This window comes from Bactrocera oleae, chromosome 4, assembly GCF_042242935.1.
Source record: "Bactrocera oleae isolate idBacOlea1 chromosome 4, idBacOlea1, whole genome shotgun sequence".
NCBI classification, from domain to species: Eukaryota; Metazoa; Arthropoda; class Insecta; order Diptera; family Tephritidae; genus Bactrocera; species Bactrocera oleae.
This window is the reverse complement of record NC_091538.1, coordinates 14,213,478-14,241,269: the sequence shown is the minus strand read 5'-3', so window position 1 is coordinate 14,241,269 and position 27,792 is coordinate 14,213,478. Positions and strand designations below refer to the sequence as shown.

The 27,792-nt window shown below is 33.4% G+C and overlaps 1 protein-coding gene across 11 annotated transcripts in view; it reads left to right on the top strand.

Moving 5' to 3' along the window:
* Positions 1–27,792, top strand: part of unc-104 (kinesin family member unc-104) — an 83,484-nt gene that overhangs the window by 17,307 nt on the left and 38,385 nt on the right. For 10 of the 11 annotated variants that reach the window (XM_070109103.1, XM_036375254.2, XM_070109100.1 and 7 more), the window contains exon 2: positions 15,749–15,832. The exons of the other annotated variant lie outside the window; for it this stretch is intronic. The gene's annotated coding sequence lies outside the window, so the exon portion shown is untranslated. The remainder of the gene's footprint in view (positions 1–15,748; positions 15,833–27,792) is intronic. 11 annotated transcript variants of the gene reach the window in all.

Sequence of the window (27,792 nt, the reverse complement as noted above, 5' to 3'; positions counted from 1 at the left end):
CTATAATAACTGTGCAATTATTCTACAATAATGGCAGGTTTTAGCATTTACTTCACTTAGTTTCATTTAATGTTCTAAAAAGTCCCTTTTAAATTGCTTTACTTCTCCCATAGAAGTTGGCCCATAAAAATTTGCTCCAATTAGCGCGATTGCTGTTTAATTTTATTATATATAGGAAGCGCACTACAATTTAAATCTATTGTATTCCTGTGAAAAACTCTTAAATCAAAAATACACTTTTTGAAATTTTATAAATATTTTATTCGAGGGATCTAATTCTCTTTTTTCTCTTAATATTAAAAAATACTTTTTCTTAATTCTTCATTAATGCTGCTGATTCCACTTCAAGCTTTTGCATTAAACACTGCTATAATTTATGCTCCCGTGATTTATGGACAAGCATCTCTCACTCCCTGAGCACATTCGCGAACCACAAATATTTTAAGGATATTATGAAAAAAAGAGTCAACAAGACAGTTACGTATTTATGTGTGTTCGTTTTAACATATTTAGGTATATATATATGTATATATTATATATATATCTAAATATATATATATGTGTATTATGTACATATGTTTAAGCAAGTACAAATATGATCTAAAATCTTTTGCGCTAATTTCCAGCCCCTAAGCGTCCGACAAAATGGCGCATATGAGCACAAACAACTTTTTGTGCAGTATGGATGCCTTACATAACATATTATGTCCCGTTATTTGTGTACAACATCAATGTGACCGCGGAAGTGGAAATATGTATATTTTCCTTGTTGTTTGTTTGTGATTTTTCATTTAGCTTGCTTGAGTAACTGAAAATTAAATAGCACGACTAAGCATTATGAGCACCCACTGGGCATTAAAATGAGGAAATGAGGCTATTCGAAGCGCCTACATAGGTATTACACAGTGCATATAGCTTTATATCTCTAGCGCTGCGAAAATGAGATTACTTGTATACTCGACAGTTTCTCGGGAATTCCATCTGCATGATAAAGATAAGCGTGGTTACTAGGTTACGTTGAATCTTGCGTTTTTGAGGTTAGCTTGCTGAAGGAGCGCAATTACTGAAATAGGCTCATAAAAATAATTGTAGGGCTGGTTCAGTAAAAATCTGGAATAAAAAAATAAAATATCTAAGTAAAAAAAAAAAATTCTTTATAGCGTTGAAGAGTTTTGAAAAAAGCTTAGAATCAAATATTATCTTCTTTGAAAATATATTTTTTAGGTAGGATGCTCCCTGTTTGAAAAAATTAAACAAAAATTATTATAAAATCGACGAGTTATTACAATATGAAAAATAAATAAAACATACGACAGGCATTTTCAATAAAGTTGCCACATATTTCAAAACTTAAAATCTAACAAATTCATATAATAATTTTATTAGTATTAAAGCACAAAACTTGCTTTTGTATGTGTAAAAATTTATATGTGGCAATCGCTAATATTTATGCCTCTCCCCTGATTTATTACTCTTCAGCCAATTTCGCTGTATGAAGCTGAAAAATTCATAATGTAATTACCGCTTGGTACGAGTATTTGCCCATTGATTCGTGCTCAATTCGTACTATTTCTACTGTATATATATAACGGTACTTAAATTGGGAGATATTTTGACAAACTTCTGTGTGGCTATGTTCTCATTTTTTTCCTCTCCCCCAATATTATTTTGATTAGACAGTTTATTCAATTTATGCTCATTGTTTGTTCGATTCGCCACTCTCTAAGTTTAGGTGTACAAGTATTGCAAACAGCTATTATGTAGACGAAAACTCACAAAATTATTGTGACAAGCAACTGCGCAAATAAAAATTATTATATTTGCTTGTACCTTCATTCATTCATTCATTCTTTGTAATGCGGAAGGACCTTGGCGATGAAATAATAACTGTTTATTACCGACGGTAGGCAGCGCTGATGATAAAAGCGAGCACAAACTCAATCACGGCAGTGATGCAAATAAATAGAAGCATTAACTAAACAACTAACTGACAACTGAGGCCACTGATTGTGTAGAAGAACGAGTCAGGCAGCGTATGAAATTGCGCCAAGCATTCTACGGTGTCTCAAGCTGGGAGAGAATGTGTTTCAGCCGTCGAACTAGTGGTGTTTTTTGTCGTTGTTGCGTTTGTGGAAATTGGCCTGAAGCCCTATATGGTTGCTTGGCTATTCCGGCGCTCGGGCTCCTTGTTAGACGCACCGTATATACCAATTATGTTACGCTACCAAACCCTACACCACTCACTTTGTCACCTGTGTTGCAACTTCATTTACTGCTTGGTTGATGTTTTCATATTTCTTTACCTTTTTTTTTTGCTTGTGGTTTGTGGCAATAGTTTATTTTGTTACTTGTTGTTTGACTTGAGGTCACGTCACTGCTTTCGGCTGCATCGAAGCGTGTGTGTAGGCTTTCTTCTGCCGCTACTTTGATTTCTTCTACAATGTGCCCATTGCACTACTCATCAGCCGGTTCTTGGTGGGTGGCAGGGCGAGAGTGTATGAGCGTGTAAGCGCTGTTAATAAAGTGAAAAAATTACAAAAGCTCAGCATGAAACTGGATATTATATAGACGTCCCTGTATTCATGTGAGACATATTGTGTGTTTTCGTAATAATTTTCAATATGGAAATCTCGTGTGTACTGCACATGGGAAAGAAAGAAAAATACAAAGAATAAAAAAAAAAAAAAATCTTAAAAATTACAAAAAGAAGAGCGAAGAGAAATACTTAATATGAATATGAAAGTGGATATGATAATATTGAGAGGCTCTGATGTGAAATGTAAGCGTTTCAGAAATTCACTCTCGGTTTTCAGTTTTAAGTTAAATTTCGAGTTAAAATTATTTTTGGGCAAGAAAAAATTATTTTTGGTTTAAACTCTTTACATTTATATAAAAATGAACAAATGTTAATGTTTATTTTAACTCTTAAGGAAAGCATGTTGTCGTTTAAGACTTTTTTTAAAACTCCAATAATGAGAACAAAATTTTTTTTTTTAAGTTGATAACTTTGAACTGGCCAGAAAGAGGACTCTCCACAGCGTCTACAACACATCAAAATTTTTTTACGAAAAAAAAATTTTAACTCGAAAGTTTACTTTAAAACTGAATGGGAAAAGGGCCGCTTCTAGATGTTAAAACATGTTTTTTTTGTTATATTCTACAGATTTTACAAGCTATAAATAAATATTGTTTTTTCGCTCCACCCTAATGTACACGAAGCCTTAAACTCGAGTGTATCTTCTACGATGCGATGATCTGCTTTTTCGCGCAGATGTATCCGATAATAAACTGTTCCTTACACTTTCTCCCCGTTCTGTTCGTTCAGTTTTCACGTCCCAATACATGACCCCCAAGTTCGCTCACCGAAGTCTGCAATTATCTGACAGTTCTTCTCGCCCTTTATCTTTATCTACTGTCTAACATGAAGGCAATTTAGAAAGTAATACCAGCAGAATCAAGTTTTATAATAATCTTTTAAAAGCACAGCATAAAAATAATAATAATAACTTTAATTTAACACCAGAAAGTAATTGACATCAAATTTAGGAATAAAAAAAGTAATATGGTGTACAGTCTTAGTTAAAGTTTCTTTGAAATTTTATCGAAACGAAATTAACGAAATCTCAAACGATGAGTATGTGTTTAAATGACTTGAGAGTAGTAGTCTGCATGTGCGACTGATGTGCCTAATAAGCTTCTGCATCAACTGCCCATTGGCGTTTTCATACGGAAAGCAGTAGCATGTCCTTATATAAGAATTAAGGAGTTCGGTGACTGGAACCGGAAGAGTTATAGTTTTAGCAATATTCTGAACCAGACAAAATCAAGCCATATCCTCGCAAGGTTGGATTTAAATACAATAGTTACTTCCAGATGAGAATACCCTCCTACGTGAATGGAAAAGAGGTTTAGTAGCAGAAGAGAATACTATCTCAAGGACTACTAGGGCCGGGGTTATACTCCGAGGTTCTTGATATTTCTCTCCCTCTCTCTATCCGTCTACCAAACTCAGCTAGCAACTTCCAAGCGGCAGTACTAGGCATAGAGAAAGCCTGTGGAGTTCTACTGGATAACTACGGGAGGATTCAGAAAACTACCATATACACAGTTAGCCAGATGGCATTGCTAGCCTTGTCGTCGCTAAAGATTAATTCCAGCGTAGTCAACAAAAGTAGGAAGGCTTTAAACTCACTGGCAGGTCAATTCTACTTCTTCGTAATCTGCGTTTCCAAGTCACAGAAACATTTTCGGCAACGAAAAAGGAGACGAGTTGCCCAAGTCGGGAGTCTCTCTAGACGAAACCGAGGCAGAGATGTTATCGTACCAGCTGGGAACCATCAAGAGGCAGCTCATTACACAATTTAAACAAAATGCTCAGGGCTGATGGAAATCAATAACCATACAAGATAGCGAAGCAGATATGGCCCAAGTAAGACAAAAGAAGAAAGAACTAAGGGCTTATTAAATTGGGCCAGGCAAATTATATTACAGCTACTAAGGTTTTTAGAGCACATGCGTGAAGCCCTATAACAATATTTGCAATATTTGAGCAGCTGCAAACGGGTTTAGAATTGTGCATGCCTATCTCTATCACAAACCCTACATAGAAGTCTTGGAATCCATCAGGCACCAAACCTTGAATGGCCCGAAAGTGCTGCACTACTACGTATCTTCCTAAGGGTCTTCATAAGAGTTCATCAACTTTGAAAGTAGGTGTTAAAAAAACCTTGCGAAAAGTAGTGGTTCTTGAGTTTCTTATGATGATATCAATTTTTATATATGAGGCTTGACACCATAAATCGCGTTTAATAATAGAGTTAAACTTTACTTACAAGCGGGAAATTAGCAGCTATCCTTTAACTCGCCGTGAACTCCATATTTTTGAAGTACTTGTATATGGAAAAGCAACCATGTTAAGCAATAAGAGAAAAAATCAAATTTAAGCTCGAGTTTATGCCTCAAAGCAAGTACCGTAAATAAGAGTCTATAAAAGAAGGCATACATATGTATATTTTCATATATGCAAATATATATATGCAATAGTTCTATATAACATATTGTTCCTCCTCTATATTGCATATTATAAAAAAATCTGAAAGAATAAGCATGAAAAACTCATATATACAGCACACTTACAGATAGTGTGGAAAAGGAAATGGAAAGAACTTTCAAGGCAGGCCGTGTCTAACGCAAATAATTTGTATGTGAGACTATTGTGTTAATGCACATACAAATCTGTGATTGTAAACTTACAATTTGATGTTTTAAACTTGTTTGTATATATTGTTTGAAAATGTTAGTAAGCCATCTCAGCGACTTCTTGGCACCAACAGTTAAATTAAAATTACAACCGGCACACACAGTTGCACAGAAAAACAGATGGAAAACAAACACGAATAATATTAATAATAACATTCGTTACAAACTATTCGCGAACATATGTACATTCCTATATACAATTACTAACATATAGTATTTATTTTGAATGTGTATATATAGAAATGGCTGCACAGTGGGACAAAGGCAACGAATGTTTGTGCAAAAATAAAAACTATTGATTTTGGAAATATATTGCTGTTGTGTAACTTTTGAGTTTGTTATACAAAACATTAAATTTCTAATAATGTGAGCGACTTCAAGAACGTTTGACGACTTGCAGTTATGGAAATATATACTATTTTTTTATGTGGTGATGTGGTTTTCCAGAAGAAATAAAACGCATTTAATTTAAAGTTTTATTATATAATATATAATAAAGGGTTTGTCATTGTGTTTTAAAAATGATTTCGGGCAAGTGAGGCTCAATCTTCGACCACTTTTTGCAGCAATTGTTGCCGTATGTCAGCTATACGCGTCGAATATTATCTGTCAAATCGTCAATTGTCTCGAGTTTATCTGCGTAGACAATCGACTGCACATAACCTTACGATCGTGGAGTCCACGCCACAGGCCCACAACGCGAAATAATGCACTCACCACAAGTGTTATTATTTCGTTGGCTATATGGCATGTAGCGCCGTCTTGTTGGCACCAAAAGTCGCCCACATCAACATCCGGCAGGCCAGACACCAAAAAGTAATTAATCATGGCTCTATAGTATTCCCCATTGAAGTAACATTAAGACCATCTTCATTATACCCTAGACAGGGTATATTAGTTTGCCACGAAGTTTGTAACACGAAAGGAAATATCGGAGACCCTATAAAAAATATATATAAATATTATATATAAATTATCAGTATCGTGAGCTGAGTCTATTTAGTCATGTCTGTCTGTCTGTATATATGCTTACTAGTCCTTTAGTTTTTGCGATATCGACCTGCAACTTTGAACACTTCCTTTACTCCTCAAGAAACTGCGCATTTGTCGGAACCGCCGATATCGGGCCACTACAACATATTGCTGCCATACAAACTGAACCATCTTAATAAGTGCTCGTATAAAAACTTGTTCTTTTAAGAAGATATCATCACGAAATTTACCATGGATCATTATTCATGGCAGTAAATCGATCTCCAAAAAAATGGTTCTGATCGGACTACATACTATAGTATACAGCTGTCAAGCAAACTGAACGATCGGAATCAATGGATCATATGGACCAATGTTTCCCACTGTCCATTAAGCACACCATATAGTGTTTTAGGATGTAACGGCAATAATTGAGTAGTTTGGTAGGTTATAGTTATTTGCGCTAGTTGTTAATTAACAACATTTTCGCAATACGCAATGACGTAACCTTCGACATTTTGAAGATGATCCGCAATCTGAAGGAATTACCCTATATGAAAACTAAATTCTATCTGCAATTATAACATTCTGCGAAACACTGTCCTAAACCGTATAAAATATTCATAGAACTCTTAACTTTTAGTCTCGCTACACTGACTGATATATAGCATGTACTCAGCGGCAGCTAGCTTACTGCCTCGTTGCAGCCTTTTAGGCGCATAAGCAAATTTACAAGTCCAAAGAAAAATACAAATACAATAAAATATCCGCTTTTGTTGCCATCATTTCACTAGACTACCTCATCGGATATATGTGTATGTTTACATATATGCTGCTACATATTCTATATTGTATGTATTTTTATGAGTATGTATGCCTATAAGTATGTGTATATGTATATATATATATATATGTGTATATGCATTTATATATACAAGTGTGTGTGTTTTCAAAGGATGAATCATCGCACGAAAGCAGCAACAAATATGCAGACAAAATTACTGAGCGCTCAACTACACGAATCCAATACTGGTACATTTGTGAGAGCTTCGTTAAATTTCGTTTATTTAACGCCACAGACTGGAATGTAGGCGCCTGCTACGTCTTTGCTTTTTCTTAATTTACATGATTTTCAAATCGGCTCAGCTCTTTAATGAGTGATTGCTTGAGTGGCGGCAAGTGAGTGCTTTTCAGCGCCTGACAGGGCGTATGAGCAACCTTTTGCTTATTTATTTTGTACAACACAGTGGTTTGCCAAAAGACAACTGTTGTGCTCATCGGTGAGCTGTGGCGTAGTAAGGCAGCTGTTGGCAGAAAATTTTATTGAGAGTGAGTGTGACATTTTTACTCTCACCACGGCGCATAGGTGCTGCTCTGCAACTCAATTTGCGCTCACTGAGTTGTGTTGGAATAGAAGCAGGAGACTTTTTTTGAATATCCTGCCACAGATACAAATACACTTGTTGTTATTGTTGCAACTGTAATGTGCCGCATGAGTCATCCATTCAACAGCATACACAAATGCACATAAATACATACATACATATATATGTATATTTACATATATAAAAATATGTATATATATCTACTAGAAAGCTTGTTTTAGGCTCAAACGCATATGTGTATACATACATATGCATATGTAACATATGTACATATGTGTATATGTATATCCTTCTAACTTTGATTATTCTGTAAATATGAAAAAATATATATACATATATGTCATATCCGCAAACGCCAATGTAGCACAAAAGGCGGAACGCAATGTGCCACAGCCTTGTTGTTGTAAAAATAAAATTACTTATACGGCAAAGTAGATTTTGTATTATATTTGAAAAATTATGCCTCAAGTATGCACGGCGGCAAGCGCGACGTGTGTTTCGAGTGCGTGTGCACTTAGAAATATATATAAATATATAATATATGTATACACATGTAGATATGTATGTATTGGTGTGTGTATATATGTATGCTCATTTGCTTTGTTGCGCACGTGTATGTCCTTATTACTTATTTAGTGTATGCAATTTGTTGTTGTTGTTGCTTTGTATGTCATCCTATTTGCGAGATTTTCCGCTTGCAACGGAAGATTTATCACCACTTGTTGTTGTAGCATTTGTTAATTTCAATATGAAAAAAGAGCAAACGCGCACATTTATATAATTAGTTTGCACCTGCTGGTGTTTTTTATTATTTTTGTTTAGTAATATTTTTTATGCCCCACACATCATAAGCGGTTCTGGAACGATTTAGCTTGAAACCGGTCATAAATATTGCGTCTTTCTACTATATACTTTCATTCCATAATATTTTTATTTACTAAGATCTCGTCCTTTTATTGTTATTAGTGTTCATCTTGTGCTCGCCTAGGTAAAAATATGGGATCTAGTTAAAGCAGAAGGCCAAGCTTGAGAGGTAATATCCACTTGCAAGTCAAAAAAAATTCACAGGATTTAGTAGACTTTAATCGATGATTGATCTAGTAGCCGATCTATATGAGGACCTCCGAAAATTTCAAAAAAACAAAAAAAATTTGAGACCTTCACAAATAAAAAATTTTCTACACAAGATCTTGGTCGTTTCGAAAAAGACTTGTTCACTTTTTACATATCTTCGAAAATATTTACCAGATCAATTTTAAAATTTCGAAGAATATATTCGAACATGTGTATGATATGATATAACGCCTAGAGAGCAAAGTTAAGTTAAACCTGCTTGAACCAATTTGGAAGTACTTTAAAATGCTATATTGCTTCAAAGTTTTGAGAATGAAAATTTTAAACAAATGCTTATTTGTTTATTATATCTATTATATTGCTTGTAATTCTCAGCTGGTTCATGAAGTTGAAGTTTAACGGTTTTGTAACCTACTAAAAAGACTGACTGGAATATAATATGTTTGAGCAATATAATATTTTATATATCCTTTGCCTAGCCGCTTGATAGAAAACTTATTTGCATCTTACGAATATTACCACGGTACTGTGCTCCATCCTGTTGAAAGCGGCACTGAGTGAAAGCACTCATAATAAATTTGTATTCTTTCTTAATGTTGTAAGGGGCATAACATTACGATAATAATAAATTTTACGTTCATTTTGGCTTCCGTCGGTTTTATTTCTTTTCAAGCAGCAAATTATTATGGTATAGTACTTATATTTGTATAAATTTATTGCTCTCCAGGTGCATGTGGTGTAGTAGAGGATGTCCGATGCGGAAAATTAACTGCGATATTAAATGACAACACGTTTTTTCACAACGAATTCAAATTAGTTGTCTTAATTAGATTACGAAGACACGTTACACAATAAATACATAATAAATATACTGAAATTTGTAATATGGACAAAATGTTAATTTTTTATTATATTGCTTAAGAAATATTTTGTTTTTGTAAAAAGTTTAATTATTTTTTTTTTGTAGGTATAAAAAATATAATAATTAAAATATATAATAAATAAAAAAAAATATTTTTATTTATTTTTTAAAATTAAGTGTTAAGTCCTTATACATCTCAATTTTATTTATTTAAAAAAATATTAATTGAAAAATAAGGTGTAACTTTTAAAATTAATTTTAAATTTAAATAAATAGAAAAATAATAATAAAATTTAAAATTACTTAAAAAAATTAAAAAAAACATATATATCTTTATATTAATCAAACCAGGCATATAATTAATTTTTTTATTTAAAAAATTTTTTATTACAATTTTAATGTTAGAAAATCACTTTTTCATTTTTAAATGCTTATGCATCTTAGTTTTTAAACTATATATTTTTAAATTTACTTTTTATTGCTTATACATATTAATTTAAGCTAATTAAAATGAAATAAATGCAACTTTTTAAATTAATTTTAATTACAAAAATGAAAAAAGTACATTTTTTTTTTAATGTTTATCTAAATTAGTTAAATAATTAATTTTTTATCAAACAGTGTTTTTAGTTAAATTTTTATTTTTGAAAAATATTTTTTTAAATACTCAAATCAAACCAGGCATATAATTAATTTTCTTATTTAAAAAATTTTTTATTACAATTTTAATGTTAGAAAATCACTTTTTCATTTTTAAATGCTTATGCATCTTAGTTTTTAAACTATATATTTTTAAATTTACTTTTTATTGCTTATACATATTAATTTAAGCTAATTTAAATGAAATAAATGCAACTTTTTAAATTAATTTTAATTACAAAAATGAAAAAAGTACATTTTTTTTAATGTTTATCTAAATTAGTTAAATAATTAATTTTTTATCAAACAGTGTTTTTAGTTAAATTTTTATTTTTGAAAAATATTTTTTTAAATACTTAGGCATCTTATTTTTAATTTTATTTTAAAAATATTATAATTTTCTATTTACTTTAAAATAGTAATAGTAAAATAAAGTAAAGAAAACATAAATAATAAAATCATTAAATTTTTTTTCAAAATATAAAAATTTTAATAATATTTAAAAGTTTTATTTATTATTATTTATTTTATTTTTTAATTTAAGTATATTTCTTTTAAATTAAATTATTTATTATCTACCTCTCCAACCATACTTTTATTTATAGTAATTACTAAAATAATATTCAATTTCAAAGTTAATATTGCACTTTTTATTTTTACTCAACCTATCTATCTTTTTAGTAAGTAATTACTAATATTTGTAAAATCAATACCACATAATTCATTTCTTTACCACATGCCGTATCAAACTTTTTGCTCCCTCCCTCCTCCTTCGATTTCCAAAAACTCCCTCCAGTAGTTAATGTAATACGCAATATTTACGATTTTTATTATATTATGAAAACAGCTAAATACAACGTTTTTGCCAAACCAACACGCAAATCCACTTACACGCACGCAATATGGTATGCCAGCCAGCCGTTGCAATATATCACCCACACTCACACATGCATACACACGCACGCAAATGCAATCAATATGCTGTATGTACATATTACCGTTATTAATATAGTCTACAAGTGGCATATGGTTGGGCGAGAGAGAGAAGTAGAGGAGTGTCTTAGGTATTTTTGAAGTCTTAATGGCAGCTACGTACAAACACACTCACACACCCACACAACTACATGCAAATTTCCCCGTTCACATAATAGAAATTTAATATGACTGCATACGAACTTTTATGATGAGTAACATCGTCATCTTTATTATGGTTATGGTTGTTCTTGCTGTTGCTTTCGACGCTGTTATTAATGTCAGCACAAAAAGCTTTAAAGCTCAGTGCGTTAGCACATGCATGCGTGATATGTGTGTGTGTGCATGTACATAAATTGCACATTTATGTTTATAATTTTCAATTAGAGCGCAATAAATTTTAATATTAATACTAACTTTATCATAAGAAGTTTTTATATTTGAGCTAAAAAGCACTCAAAAAGTAAATAACTCAAAAATTATATTGAGTGTACATATTTTTCACTTTTTCGCAGCGAAGAAGTATCTCTCCTACTGAATTCTTTCAATTTTTTAGGTAGTTTCCGTTTTCAAATACATTTTGAAGAGCTCGTGAAAGCTTTCGACTCTTCAGCTGCTATTTTTGTATTACTTTTGTAGCGACTTAGCGAACTCTGCACCTAAAACGAGTTTTAAATTTATATTTTCTGTGCATTTTTTAACAAGACATGAATTGTATTTGAAAAACGGATTCTGGCTTAGTTTATCTCGCCCCTTTAAATGGTATCAACCATTATATCAAGTGCTTTCGAAAAACTTCACTTCAAATAATTGGTTTGTTCGAAGTGACAAGACGAACTCTGAGTCCAAAACGTTTTTTTGAAACTGACTCTCACTCAGCTCTTGAGGTCTGTGTAGCAAGAATTAACTGTCGCTTTAACAGCTTTTAAGAAACCTCAGGCTTTTTGCAGCTGTTTTGAAGTCTTTAAGCGTATATCTGTCAACCACACAAGAAAAAAGCGGAAAGGTTTTAACCTACTTTGCTGAAAATTATATACTTATATACTCTCGAAATAAAAAGTCTTTTAGCTCAGTGACTTAAATCAAAGCTTCGGGATATATTGTAGTTAAACTTAAAATTCCTTTACTTAAGATGATTTAGTTTACGTCGAAACCTCAGATAAGCATAAGAAAGGTCGTTTTTTCAAAAACTAACCTTTAGAATTCGATCATGATTTCCAAACTAATATATAGGCCCTTACTTTACCAGCTCTTATTTAGATTGAAGTATCTTCGGCCAGGGTTAGTGTAAAAATTTCACCTGATTGCCAGTCTTAGCAGATATCTGATAAGCTGAAGGCGTGTCTTTAAAATTTGTTTTCAAAAGTGATCTACTGAACTATAAAACCTAACCTGACTTAACTGAGTACCATACTATCAGTTGCGGAGATTTCTAGCTTACAAAAATTTCGATTGCAAAAAAGGTTTTAAAGACCGAAAACAACGAAGAAATAACGCTCGATATTTTTAAATTATCCCCTATTAATTTAGACAGAGCAGCCGCCGTGAAATGCAAATGCGAACGCATAACCCCGAAGCAACGTCCGATGCCGACACTCGCATATACCATAATTAATAATACGTAATTAAAATACAATATTCCGCAGAAAATATAATTGAAATTCACCGTTATGCGCGCACATTGGGAGCATTTAAAAGTAGTATTTAAATCTCTGACAGTTGTGTGAGCAATGTCGTAGAGAATGTGCCGACGGCAACAAGTTCAATTTTACACCCCTACTGACGACATTTGATGCGCTTGTCCTTGAACGCTACTCAATCGCACACGCCAGCATTGCCAACTACGCCCGTAGCGAATTTCTCAACACCAAAAATTTATTCGAGCAATTACTTCATAGCTCCATTCATACTACAAGCATTAATGTTTTGTTACCCTCCTATACAAATCATTCACCCCTCTCGCCAGCAGCCCCTCGTTTGTACGTCATTTGCTCTATGCAAATTTTTGCATTTGAATAGAATTTTCGCAAAATTCGCCAGTAGCCATTTTTGTCGCTAAATTTTAATGATTTTGAATGTGATTTTATATGTTGTTGTTGTTGGTATAATTGCTTTCATTCGCTTAACGACAACTTATTGAAGTGCTGCTTTAATGGACGCATAATAAAATGCAATTGACCCGAGCTACCTTTAAAATGTGTAAGTGTAGAAATTAGTGTGTTTGTACTGTAGGTGTATTGGTGGCATAGCGTAAAGTAAACAAAATAACGGCGTTTACAAATTCGCCTGAAACTACAGTATTCCCTGCTTATTTAAATCCAAGTGATCTTTGAAACCTCCAAAACTCCATTTAAGTCAATTTAACTGGTTCATCTAAATTGCTGTGATGATGCAGTTAATTGTGAAAATTTTCAAGTAGTAACTTTTTTATAAAATACATTGTTATGAATGAAATTTTTTAATAGTTGGCAACACTTTCTTCAAAATATATTAGTTTTTACTGTAAGCTTTTATAAAACATTGCAGTTTGAGACTGTAGTGCAGTTTTTTTTGTCATATTATTATTATTTTTTTAAAGTCCAAACAAGTGGCAACCTTCCAACTTTTTGTGTGTCTTGAATCATCATAATTTTACATTAAAAATATCGGAAATTTATTTAAATCATTTCTTATAATTTTTTTTTTCAAAATTTTCAAACACCTGGTAACGCTACATTTTTTTTTTGCTTCAAATTATTCGAGTATTAAAGTGAACAATTCGCAAAATTTGTCAGTTTTTAACATATTATTATTATATTTTTTTTTTTGGAATTTGAAACAGTTGGCAACCTTAAATTTTTTTTAGTTTTAAACCTCTCACTGCATACACTGAGCAATCAAATATTCGGGTTGCTTTATGTTGTATTATGTGTGTAATCCAATAAGATAATATCATAATCGCTATAGCCATCATTATGCACTACATATTACCCCCATGCCTAAAAACAGTTAATTCGTTCAATTTTCGTAATACAATCAAATAGCGAACACTGTATGTCCATAGCATATGTTCACACATATATATATAAAAGCATATACATATGTACTTGTATATTTTAATTGCACAATGCGTGACCCCAATTTTTTCTAAGTTCTCATGCTAAATTGTTGTATGCGCGGTAAATTGCTGCCGAAATCGTTAGTACCTTTGTCGAGTGCAATTTAATGGCGCCAGCAATTTGTAGTGATTTGAAATAAATTAATATAAAAATGCGAAGCAAAGCAAATGTCCCTTAAATAAAGTGAAAATTGAGGATATGGAAAAATGTTATCGAAAATATGAACGCTTTTCAATTTGATATCCGTCTATAACTATATTTGTGCGTTTTTTTTTTTTAATTTATACGTTTCTCTAAGAAAAACCTGTGCAATAGTATTATTCAAAGTATGGTCCATCTGAAGCTATACCATTTTCCCACCTTTATGGCATTCAAAACAAAAACTCCGCTGGCTTGGTAGTCAAGATGTAAACCCCGTTCCAGTGAGCGCCTGCTGCATCGACCGTTAGTCAGAAGGCGCAATATCTGTGCGATAAGGCGTGTGAGGCAAAACTTCCTCACCACTGTTTTATAAACAATTTTTAACCGTTCTTACAACATGACGCCGTGCGTTTTCATTATGAAACCTCGTGTCTAGTTGCAAATTCTGCACATTTCTCAGCCATCGCTGACTTCATTTTGTTGAGTTGCGTTGTCGAAGCTTATAATACAGCATGCTCTTCTGAACCCATCAAATACAGAGCATTACTTTGGCGTTGCTGTTGATTTGGCTGGTTGGGCGGGTTTCTCATATGATTTTTGTGTTTGGGGTTGTCGTAATGGATCCATTCTTCATCACTAGTTACAATCCGATGTAGAAACGACGTTTTTTACGGCGTTCTGGTATGTAAATGTAATGTCTTTCAACGGCTCTTGGCTTCAATCAATTTATTTTATTCGAAATTTCATTTATTACTTTAAAGAGTTTGTTTTCAATGAGTTTTGAATCAATTTATTTTATAAATTTATAGAAAAATAAGAATTTTCTAACTAAAAAAATTTATCAACCAAGAAAACTAGTCTAGGGACCTTTGTCGATTGTTTTTGGAAACAAAAGAAACCTTATTTTTCTAGGTGAAAAGGTCTTCTTTCAGCAATGTTGTCCACGGACGGTTTCAAATATAGTGAAGAGCCCGGTATTAGTTTAGAGGTCTTATAAATTTCTTGGTCGTAACAGATTTCTTTAGCATTAGATGTCTCTATCTATTTTCGGTGGTTGGTTGAGACAAGTGCTTTTTAAGTCATTATAATAGGTAAATGACTCTATTGCTTTAAAAGTCTGAATGAAATAATTTTGGGAGTTCGCTTGAGGGTTTAAATGTTTTATAGAATTCTCACTGGACTAAATGCATTAAGTGTCTTATACACTCCACAAAATTCACTAACATCTGCATACCTTTATTTTCTAGTCAAGGTACTCAATTAAAGAAAGCGTCACAATTTGTTTTCTAATATTGATAAAAAAATGCTATTCTAAATAACTTTTATTGGTTTTTGCTTACTTTCAGGCGCACTCTTGGCAGGCAACTTTTGCTGGGCTTACTGACCTCAGAGACTAACTCAGCTTTGGATTTGAGATATTCCTCCTAAAGGTAAACTAAAATAAATAAATCGTATCCACGGCATAATAAATAAATACTTAATAAGGCGGAAATATTGTTGCTATCGATTTATTTAGATACATACATATGTATATGATAATTCTGCCGCCATTAAATTTGGTAAAAAGTCAAATCAGAACTGTGCGCCCCAAACACACAAAAACGCTGTGTTGGCATTTGGTGCGACTTTGGTATGACTCATTCATGACTGACTGAAAATCCATTGGGGTTAGAAGGACAGTGGCCGTGGCGGCTTTAAACACATATATTTATATGTGTACATAAATATATATATAATGCGAACCTGCTACATATGTATATAAATAATTATTACGGTATATGTTGCATAGGTTTGTATGTTATCATGTGGACTATATTTTTTTTCCAAAATGACTAAATATATTCCTTTGGCGATTGGTTGTTGTTGCTCCCCATCCTCTGCTTGCTTGTGGCGTTTGTTTGTTGTTGGCATACATTGTTTGTGTGCGTGCAAATATTTGCGCCTCGTTGCGTATAAGCGTTCGCTTTTTGACTTCCACCATATTTTACGCCATGCTTAGTTGTTTTTTTGTGTGCCTTAGTCGGCTTTGGTCGTGTTTATATTCCCTCTCAAGGGGAATCGTGCTCAAGCACAATCGATGCGCAAATTCATTCACATATTTTTCAGGCTTGCTTACTCCTCATGAGCTGCCACATGTTATTATACATGTGTAAGAATTTTGTAAGGATTACAAAAACAACTATTGTGATACTATATTCTAAACATTTTTATAAAGCTTCGAGGAGGAGCTTTCAAGTTCAAGTCCTTAACCAACGCGTATATCGCAAATATAAATTGGAAACTTTTTTTTAAATTATCCTGAAATGAAATTATCAAATTATCTTATTTAAGAAATCAGTTTTTACAAAATAATATTTGGCGACATACTTTAGTAGCGCAGTGTGACTTATACTACCGCGTAAACTTGTAGAAATTTGGAAACATAGGATTTTTTCAGAAAAAGTGTCAGTTGTCAGAATAACCCGCACAGCCCAGAGCTCAAATCATTTAATCTTTGGAAAATGTGAAATCATATCCCTCAAGGTGTTTTTTAGCGTTTCTGAAACTTTTTAATTACCTTAAGAAAGTGGGATAGTAACTTATTCCATTCTACAAAATATTTAAGGGTCCAATATCTTTTACCCTGTTGAGAAGATTCTTCGAAACTTCGAAGTTGAACCATAGCGTCTGAGATATATGCGTATTTGTAATTACTTTTTGACTTAGTGTAATCGGCGTCCAAAACTTTAAACGCGTTTTTCTTGAAATGCTTTTTCAGAAGCGGTGAGGGAAAATTTCTCCAAAACGGCTGTATCGCTCGAATTGAAATTTTCACAAGACTTTCTTAAATATGTTTGTCAGTTAATGATCGAAGGATAAGATTTCGATCTCTTAAATCGCTTTGAAGTTTTCTTCACAAAAAATCGAACTTTTTTTGGGAAGCCGCCATTTTGTGTTTTGTATGTTTTTTGGTTTCTTGGATTTGAGTTAGTTTTTACAGAAAACTCTGCTCCACCGCCAGACATAATTTTTTGAAGTTCCTCTTGGAGTTTGACTACGGGATCAAGGGAATACAAAATTTTTCAAAATGAATCACCGATTATTAATGTACTTTATATTCTGTTAATGTCTTTACGTACTCGGAAGACCGCAAAGGCGTTCGTTCTCTAAGCTTTTTCTTATTTTGAAGGTTCTGTTGGCAGAAAATATAAGGTTTTGGGTAATACTATCGGTTTGGCAGGGTCCCGCTCGTATTGTGAATACTCACCCAATTAAAGTCTATATTATGTCCCTGAAGTGGTAGATGCTGGCTGTAGTCGAGTCTGTTATCACTTATTAGTTTATATCCATATCTTTGCAATTAAAATAGCTAAAATTCAACCAAACTCGTAAGTGGCACTCATTTCAATGATTTCATATTAATATTATCTTCATTCTTTAACATATCCCGTATTTCCTTGGCAACATCCTTTCTTACCCTGCTTGCCATGACTTCGAATTTTGTTCAACCACGCACTTCCTTCCATGTTTGGTCCTTACCAATTCTTTTTCTTGCTGCTTCATTTAATTTCAATTTATTTACGCTGTTGCCCTTTGGGGACCAAAAGTAAGAGAGCATTTTCAATTACATTTGTGTGCGATTTAATTTGGGGCACGTGTCGCATGTGAGTTCAATTGCTTGTCTGTGGCGCAATCGAACTCAGTTTATCAAAAATACCAGCAAAATGTCTCCCCCGCTGTTTAATTGTTTATTGGACCCCTGAAGGCAGTGCGTGTCAGCTCACTCTAGCTGCTCACTTTTCACACGACAACTATGGCCGCCGGCTACTAAAAGTACCGTACACATATGTATTTAAATTTCAGCTGGCTATTTGCTCTCATTAGAGCAGGGCCTCCACTACAAAATTCATCAAATTTTGTTTTGTTTGAGCTTGAAACAGCTGCGCTAACTCGTAATTCGGTTCAGCCTTGCCGCCTGAGTTCAGTACCACAAAGAGATTCTCTTTGTGCGCGATTAGAACACAAGGCTATATACGAGTACATACATATTTAGTGCGTGCACTTGTTTGTTGTACCAAACTTTTGAACTGTGGGACTTTTTAAAAGGTAAAGGTCGTTCAGCGACTTCGCACGAAAAATATTCACATATGTATATAAGTGTGTTCTTCTCTTCAGTGCTTATATACTCGTATATTTGTATACCATATATTATATATATATAGCTCAGTCACTCGTAAAACGACTTTTTAATTAAGTCAGTCGTATAAATTCAATAAATTTGACACTAATTGCGACGCAGCATCAGCTAAACGCCATTTATGGACTTGTGAAACACATTGCCGAAATAAGGTGTATCTAAAGTGACTGGCGTTGGTAAGGTAGAGTGAGGAGCGTCAGTAGACAAATTGGTATTTTATTAATAAGGGTCAAGTGCAGAAAAGTTACTGCTTGTAAACTTTGAAATTCTTGGAAGATATGCAAAAGTTTTGGTGTATAAGATTATTTTGATTTATGAGTTTAAATTAATTATTTCAGTTAGCAGATGCTGCCTTAATTTTATTAATGAGGATTTAAAGGTCACCTGTGCGCTGAAATTGAAATGCGCAGTGACTTGGACTTTAGTGTTGACAGGGTAGAAAAATTAAATTATGTTAAGATACTGCGTTAACAGTGTACTTTTGAAGCGAAGCCGCGATATTGGGTCTTTCGAGGCTTGTTAAGTGTCTAAAATCACTACGAAAGCTCTAAACTTTTGCACACGTCTTTTTCTTTCCTAAAAGCTGCTTATTTGTCGGCACTGCCGATATCGGAACACTATAGCATATAGCTGCCAAACAAACTGATCGATCAACTGATCAATGATCGGTTGAAACGCCTACCTGTATGAACCATATGAGTGTCAAAAGTGCCTTGGGCCAGGAAGAGCTGGTGACTGCTAAAGTGCGGATCATAAAAACCATCAGCCCCTGAGAAGCAACCTAAAAATCACAACTCAGTACAGTATAACTCTTCCAAGTCCAAAATACATTGCTAGAAGCGTAGACCGAACCCGTTTTTTTGACTGAGGTACCAACAAGTTTCTCTCGAGAGATTTCCACCACTAGCGCTTTCATAGTTTCCTATACACAATTATCTCAATTGGTGATTTGCCCATTAAACCCTTATATGGAGTAACTTTGAGGTTTGCTTTTTCGGTTTCTTTACTTACAGTAGTTAACTTCAAAGATATTTTTTAAACAGACACTTCTTTACCGATATAAAGGTATACTTGTTTGTCGAAATATTCGTTTATTTACAATGCTATGCATTTGTTTACACCTTAAGATCTAATAAGAGAGACGTTCGCAGAAATATAGTATACTTTTCGGAGCGTACATAAAATGTACGTGTCAAAAAATCGAACAGTATGATTAAATAGATAAAATCTTACCGTTAGATTTTTTGACACACATATTTTATATATATGAAGAGCCACGAATTTCTTGCTGATCTGAGTTTCAACTCCTAAATATTATTGGTGATTTTAATAAAGTGATCCACGAAAGGTTCTACAAATCTTAAGCCGTCTTCTTAATTAACAATGGATGACTTAATTTATTGTAGGACAACATTCAGAGGCTTACCACTGCTTTGAGAGTAGCGAAAGCTCGTAGAAAAAGCTTTCCTCGTTATTGGACGGATTAGTTTTCGATCGAAATTAGATCTCGCGGAGTCAAGATCAAGTCTATATCTACCTTGTCCGTTATTTTTATTATATTATTTTGATTTACATTTAATCCCAGTGCAGCAAGCGTCTCACAAGGTCTTTCGACCTGCAAAAGCTTTCCCTTAACCGAGTTTCTTCTCTGCTTTTTGAAAGTCTAGAAGCTGCATCAATTAACATTTTTTCCCCAAAAACTGCAAGTCTTTCACCTTTGTTAAAGTCAATTGAACTTAAAGTCGAGTTAGTAGCAAAGACAAATTTTACGACGTCCATTGATCAGTTACAGCTGCGAAGCTTTGTGTGGGGCTTTTAAACTCTGTGTTTATGTATTATACTTTCGTAACCATGCTGTTTACACCGTTCTATGCTGTTTGTGCGTATGTGTGAGCGCGTGTGCGCAGCTTGTCTGCTTTGCGCTGACAAAGAATTCAACAACAAATAAGCATATGTTGTTTTGTTGCTGTTATTCCACCTTTTATCAATTTTAAGTTATTGTCCTTTTTAAATTTTTTATCTTTGTTGCTGATGTTGTTGTTGTCACTTTTTAAGCCATATCTATACAATAAAAGCTCAGTGTGAGTGTCATTGACAGCTAACGGTACACAGCCAGTCTCCATTGTCCTTGGCGAGTCTTTCAAATTCGCGCATATTTCGTGTGTGTGTGTGTGCGCGAAATTTTTTTTATTTATTTATTGCTGTTTATTGTCTATATTGCTGTTTCTTTGGCGCTTCGCTTCCAACTCACTTGACAGCTTAATCACTGTCTGGTAGTTACGTCGTGATATCGCAAGTATTCGCTAATATGAACAGACACATGCTGCGCAAAAATTCGTGGGTGTTATCCTTTGAGCCAGTGTTTATATATAGGTAGGTATATGTATGTATGTATATTTATATATATTACACAACAACAACAAATTAATTTTTTGTTATCCATAGTTTTTGCCTCCCATTGATGCACGTTTACGCCAGCTGAGTTGTTGTGGTTGTTGTTTTTTTTGTTGTTGCAGCTTTGGACTGCTATGCTTTAAGAAGAATTGATTATGCGCGTGTTTTTGCATAAATGTCTGCTGCTAATGCGCGATATATCTCGTCGCTTCCAAATTGTAGAAACACCAACCCTTTTTTCGATTTGCATAAAAACGCATTATTTATTAATCCGGCTTAAATTCCTAATGATTAAGAAAGAAATGAAAATTCTTGAAATTGCTTGTTTATCAAAAATTTCTTTCCCCTTTTTAATAACTTCTCCAAGATTAATTACACACCATAATCTTTGCAGACACTCCATATAAAAAAAAATAAATATGTATATATATATATATAAAGAGAACTGTATATTCAATTTGTATCCCAAGAGCGACAGTTACGGTGCTGTGGCACCAAGAATTATAGCGCGCATTTTAGGGCACTTTTATATATATTACATATTATAATACATATAACGGTGTTTCTTTTAGCGAGTAGAGTCATTGTCGCTAAATTCAATTTTCTCAGCTCGCCGGCCTCTCCTAAGGCCTGAAAACAGGAAAAATTACTTAGACCACTACAGTTCGGGCAATTTAGCTATCGTTTTTGACACGATGAAACGATCAATTGTAAGCAAGCGCCACGCCCATTTTTCGCAGAGCTTTCGCATATACAAATATACCCGAACGCTATTTCCAGTATATTCTTTCGATATCTTTTGACTATTAGCACTCGCTTTCAACTTTATTTTGCTATCTTTCAAAAGCTTTTTGTGGGGTTTTTATGTTTTGAAGCCTACTGGTTTCGGCTCTCGTTTGGTCTGCACGAAATTTTGAAAAACACTTGAGAATGGTTGCTCTGACTGGCGCAGATCTCGGATAAAATTCATCAATCCACTTATTGGTTTTCGCAGGATTTTTTTCACTTAAAGAAGCTGCTCATTTTCGGGATGACCGATATCGGACCACTCTAACATATAGCTGCCATACAAACTGAACGATAGGAATTAAGTACTTGTATGGATAACTCTTTTATTTTACAAAACATCTCCACGAAATTTGTTTTGGATTATTGTCTAAAACGACTGTACAATCTCCGACGAAATTATTAAAATCGGACCACTTTAGCATATAGCTGCCATACAAACTTAATGGGCAAAATTAAGTGCTTGTATAAAAAAATTCTTTATTGGAAAAGATATCTTTACGAAATTTGGCATAATATTATTATCCTTAGACAACGCTAAAATATCTGAAGAATTTTTCCGATCAGACTACTATAACATATAGCTGCCATGCAAACTGAACGATCAAGGTCAAGTTCTTGTATGGAAACTTCCCTATTTGTGAAGAATATCGTAGGTCGTTGCAGCCGAAGTGAAGGTTTTTTCTTGTTTTTTTTTTGGAAAATTTATGGACGTGGTAAAACCCTGATTTCAGTCACATGCTAACATAATCTTATAAAGCTCGTATCTTCAATTTTATCGATCTTAACGATAAGAAGATAATTTTTCAATAATTAACTAATTGAATCTCTAAAAGCAAGAGACCACAACTTTCGTATACACTTGTTTGGGTGAAGGTGTATACACATAAGTATGTATATTTGTTGTATGATAGATTTCTGACCTCAGCCCCACCAACTCCATACCTCTCATACTAAGCGCTGGTTGACGTTTGAATGACGCATTCGAGAACAATTCAGCACTAGCTCATGCGCACCAATACAAACACACGCACGCCTACTTGAGCCAATATTTTCGTTTGTTTGTATGGTTGCACAATCCACTTGCATGACTACCCATTCAATAGGTTTATATGCACACATTGCCACACGCGCTCAAATGATTGCACAGCTTGCTTGCATGGCAATATTTGTTGAATCGAATTTTGCTCCAGCAAAAGCTGCACACAAACACACACATGCTTATGAGCTGCTTGATCTAATCTTTTGGTATGCTTGTGTGTGTTTGTATGCGTGCGCTGTGCAAATAATTTCACGAATCTAAGATGTGAGGTGAATTGCAGCTACGGCAGGCATTAAAAATTTGCTCGTGTTGTCTCGGCAAGTGCCAATAAACAGGAGATAGTTTTAATGGATTTCTGCGAGAAAGCCAACACTCATACGCCGTGTGTGCTGTGTAAGCTGCACTTGTAGGGGAATTCGATTTTATAAAAATATTTAAGTGAGAAATGAAACTCTACTGAGTGATGAAACTCTATGGCAATTGCAACTGCAGGCATTTATATTGCTACTTAGTTATAATGAATTTTCGTGTGCGAAACATTTTAACTTTCTTCCCAGCAGAAAACAAAGCATGTGAGTAGAGTGAGCGTGAGAAGATTTGGCTTAAAATGTATGTTACTTTCTTGCACCATCTTTCGTATATATCACCGCTTTGCCTGAGATTGCATAGCTTCTTAAATACGTTTAGTCCACATTTACCTGTCGGAAGGTTAGGTTAGTAAGTCTGGTAGGCTACTAGATCACGCAGAGACCAGTTTTTGTCCTTAGCGATACCAGATAGAGTGCCGTTACATAGTTCATGAGAAGTGGTCATCCTTCCGGATGTTAATGCTTGTTGCGCATTTCAAAGGGTTCTGCGAACTCAATATTGAGACCACTTTCAGTGCCTCATATCGTCTCATACTAAACCAAATGCTTGTAGTTTGGTCTTGCTAATGTGAGAAAAGTGTACGAGAGTTGCTCCATTGTTTCCTTGGAGCCTTGCTCTTGACATTTCCAGCAGACTTCTCGATCTGTCAGTCCCTATCTGCAGGCGTGCGCCGCTACCAGCCCTGACCAGTGAGTATTCCAATCATGTTCCTATAGTCATTTCGTCGGTGACGTTTTCGAATGACAGCCGTACACCACTCTCGGCAATCTTGTACCCTATCTTAATCTTATTGCCATTGATGCCTTTGATGCCAGCTCATCCAGTAGAAGTAAAGTCACTTGCAACTGGCGACACTCTTCCATGCTGTGCGAGGTTATTGCCTTGATTGCTGCTTGGCTGTCCACGTAGATGTTGACTCTGGAGTTGCCTGCTGAAGCATTAGAGACTAGCCCCGGCTTACAGTTTACTCAATACTTTTGCTTAAAATATACTGCAGTGATTCCGCAGCTTAAAAGCTGCCTTATATCTAATTTCGGACAGTATATTACCGCATCAATTCCGTCGTACATTTTCGAGAATTTCCGCGTATATTACTGTTGCATGGCGTATATTACTGGTGGCTGTAAGCATCCTTAAAGCTCCTATTGCCTTATTCTGAAGCTCCTTCTTTTCGTGTTTTCAAATCTGGAGTACATTTCAGCTTTCGTCTGAAAGAAGCTGATAGAGTCAAGTAGTACGATTGCGCTATCTCCCACATAGCGAGAGATGTTGAATTTCTAAAAACAAAAAATGTTTTACTGATGCAACACCGTTAACCATTTTAATCGATCCGTTCGATATTGGTTGAGTTTAACGATAATTATGCCGCAAATAAATTTAGGTTTACGCTGTTACGTTTTCCGCTCGCTGGCGCTTCAAACCTCTGCATTAATCATATTACAGCGTTTAGGGTCCATAAGATTTGTTAAGCCGATACGTGCCTAATTTACATTGAGGATTCTCGTCTTTGCTTATGAAGCCATGTAAGTCTCGCATGCTACTATTTATCCAATATTATTGTTCTGCTTTAGTGTCAGGTTCAAGACAACTTCGTAAAATTTCGCAAGTCCCACACTAGAGTGTTAGTTGTCCTGTAACCCTTGCTTATTGACTGTAACTGATCTCTTCGAGACTGTATATTTCAGTTAAGATCCGAATGTAGTCGGTTATTTGCCAAGAGTTTTAGGTAATACTAGATTTTGTCTTGACAAGCACAACACCCGGCTATAGTTTTTTTCAATTTCCACCACAGCCGGTTCTACGTTACCGGATTTGACACGGAATTTATCCGTACAAGGGCTGTTTTTTCGGCGTTTGACCCTGTTTGGATCGGTGAGTTCCCGGCTCGGTTTTGGCAGAAATTAACTTTTTTTACCGAAGGTCTTAATAGAAAGTATTCGAGCTTAACCTCACTTTCTTCTTTCCTTTAGAATCTTGTTTCAAGGTCATTGCATAACTTGTTGGGAAATACAATGTAATAAAATGTCCACCTAAGGTTTTAGTTTTCGCTCTTTAGCATAATTTAATGATATTCCCAGTCATCAAACGAAAATCGCATTTCATGAACTTTAACGCTAATAAAATCGCAAAACTTTTGTTTCTAAATGACACATGTATTACCGAAACACCCGCAGATTTGCGTACAAAACTTTCAACATTAATGCCTTTTTATACGGCTATTTGCTTGACTGAACAAGTTTTGCAAACTAGCAACATATGTGTGCTGGAAAAGAACGTTATGTTCAATGTCAGCAGACCAATAAAAGTATTTGTGATGACAAAGAATTAAAAGATGATGGAAGAGTACATATTTACATATAATATGTATATACATATAATTGTCTATGAAAAGTAGCGAAATGCGAGGTTAACAAAGTTGAGAAAGTGTTACGGAAATTTAGAGAATCAGCAGGAAACGCCGGTGCCGCGGGAAGGAAGTGACACACCGACTGAGTGTCTAATTCTCGAGGCGAAAATAGCAAAATGGCTTGTCAGAGCCGATGAAATCAAGAGAAAACTCATTGAAGAGCAATTTACACGCACACACTCACATAAGCAAAGTCTATTACCACACACACACACACACACACACACACACCCAGAGACACGCAAACAAACATAGAAATCAATAAAAATTTCATTTTACGTCAGCCAGTTTGATAGCGCAGCGCTAAGTGTTGTTCACATGCACACTCACATACACACACACATGCACGTATTTAAACAGAAATATGATTATATTTATTATTACTGTTGTTCTTGTTGCTGTCAGTCATGTTGATGACGAGTCAGATGACGCGGAATGTAGCGACAAATGATAGCCATAGGCGCTGACAGCAGAGTGCTGCTGATAAACTAAAGCATCTCGCATATTTATAGGCGCCCACGTATGTGTGTGTGTGTAGATGTGAGTGAAAATGATTGCTTTTGGCAGCAATATTAGAGGACATTTTCAAGCATTCAAATAGTTGTTGTTGGTGGCAACCACAACAGCTGCCAAAATGTATTGAATTTTATTGATATAATTTAATACAATCGTTGTTGTTTTAGTATGTCGTGTTGTTGCTGGTGTTTTAGTGCTAAGTTGACAAGCAACATTAAACATTAAAAGCGTTGATGTGACATGTAAAATGTTATGGTAGTGGAAACTAAAGTGGTCGGCGAGAGATTTTGAAATAGAAAAAAAAAAATAATTTTCGATATTCAGATATAATGTTTTAACAGTTAAGATTGCATATTTATTTAAATAAAAATATTTATTCAACAGTTAATATTGCATATTTATTTAAGGACAAAACAAATATTTTCGACATTTGAAATAAAATTTTTTTAGAAATAGTATGAGACAAATTTTGTAAAAACCATTTTTTTTTGTGTGTATTTAGGAAAATTAAAATTTCTTATATTAACAAAAACAAAAAAAAAATTAAAAAGCTTTGTAATTATTCAAAAATATTTGTTCAGCGGTTAATAACGCAAAAACAAACATTTGCAAAAATAGTATTGTATTTTTATATTTATTTCTTTAATTTTAGTTTATTTGGAAAAAAAATATTTTAATTAAAATGACCGTAAAAATAATTTTGCTACTCAAATTTAATACTTATATAAATATTTATTTAAAGAAATATTTATTTTTGTTTTATTTTTATTGTTATTCTTTAAAAAAAAAATTTATTTTGGAAAACTAAACTTTTTAGAATAACAAATATAAAAAAACGTACATTTTTCTTTGTTCAAATTTAATCGTTTTATATTTATTTATTAAATAAACAATATCTCATTTTAACGCTTTAAAATTTTGTTTTTATTTTGTAAAACCAAAATTTTTAAAATCGACAAAAAACACCGTAAAAATAATTTATATATGTTTATACATTTTTTTTACTTTATTTTTACATTTATTTAAAAAAAATATTTTTTTTAATTTGGAAAAGTAAAGTTTTTAAAATTACAAAAATAAAAAAATTTTAAATATTTTTTTTTGTTCAAATTTAATCATTTTGTATTTATTTATTAAAATAAATTTTTATTCTTCAAATATAAATAATAATATAAATAAATTTCTTAAATGATTTTGTTTCTTATGTTGGAAAACTGAAATTTTTAAAATTTCGAAGAACACCATAATAATAAATTTTTTGCGCAATTTCAATATTTTATGTGCATATATTTATTAAAAAAACTTTTATTACTTTATTTTTAGATTTATTTATGAAAAATATTTTTTTAATTTGCAAAATTAAAATTTTTAAAATTTAAGCAATTGTTTTACCCAAATTAATATTTTTTTATTTATTTAATATAATTTTGTTTTTGGAAAACTAATATTTTTAAAATATTAAAACTCGTTCAAATATCAATTTTACTACATTTTATATTTATTATCTTAAAATAAAGAAATACATTTTTTGGAAATTTTCGAAAAATTAAATTTAACAAAAATTGTCCAAAAATTTTTTATACTCAAATTTAATAATATATATTTACTTGCTTGAAAAAATTTATTTGTTGGAAATTTTGGAAAACTCAAATTTTCCAAATGTCAGATACAAAAATATCAAAAAACCTGTTACTCAAAA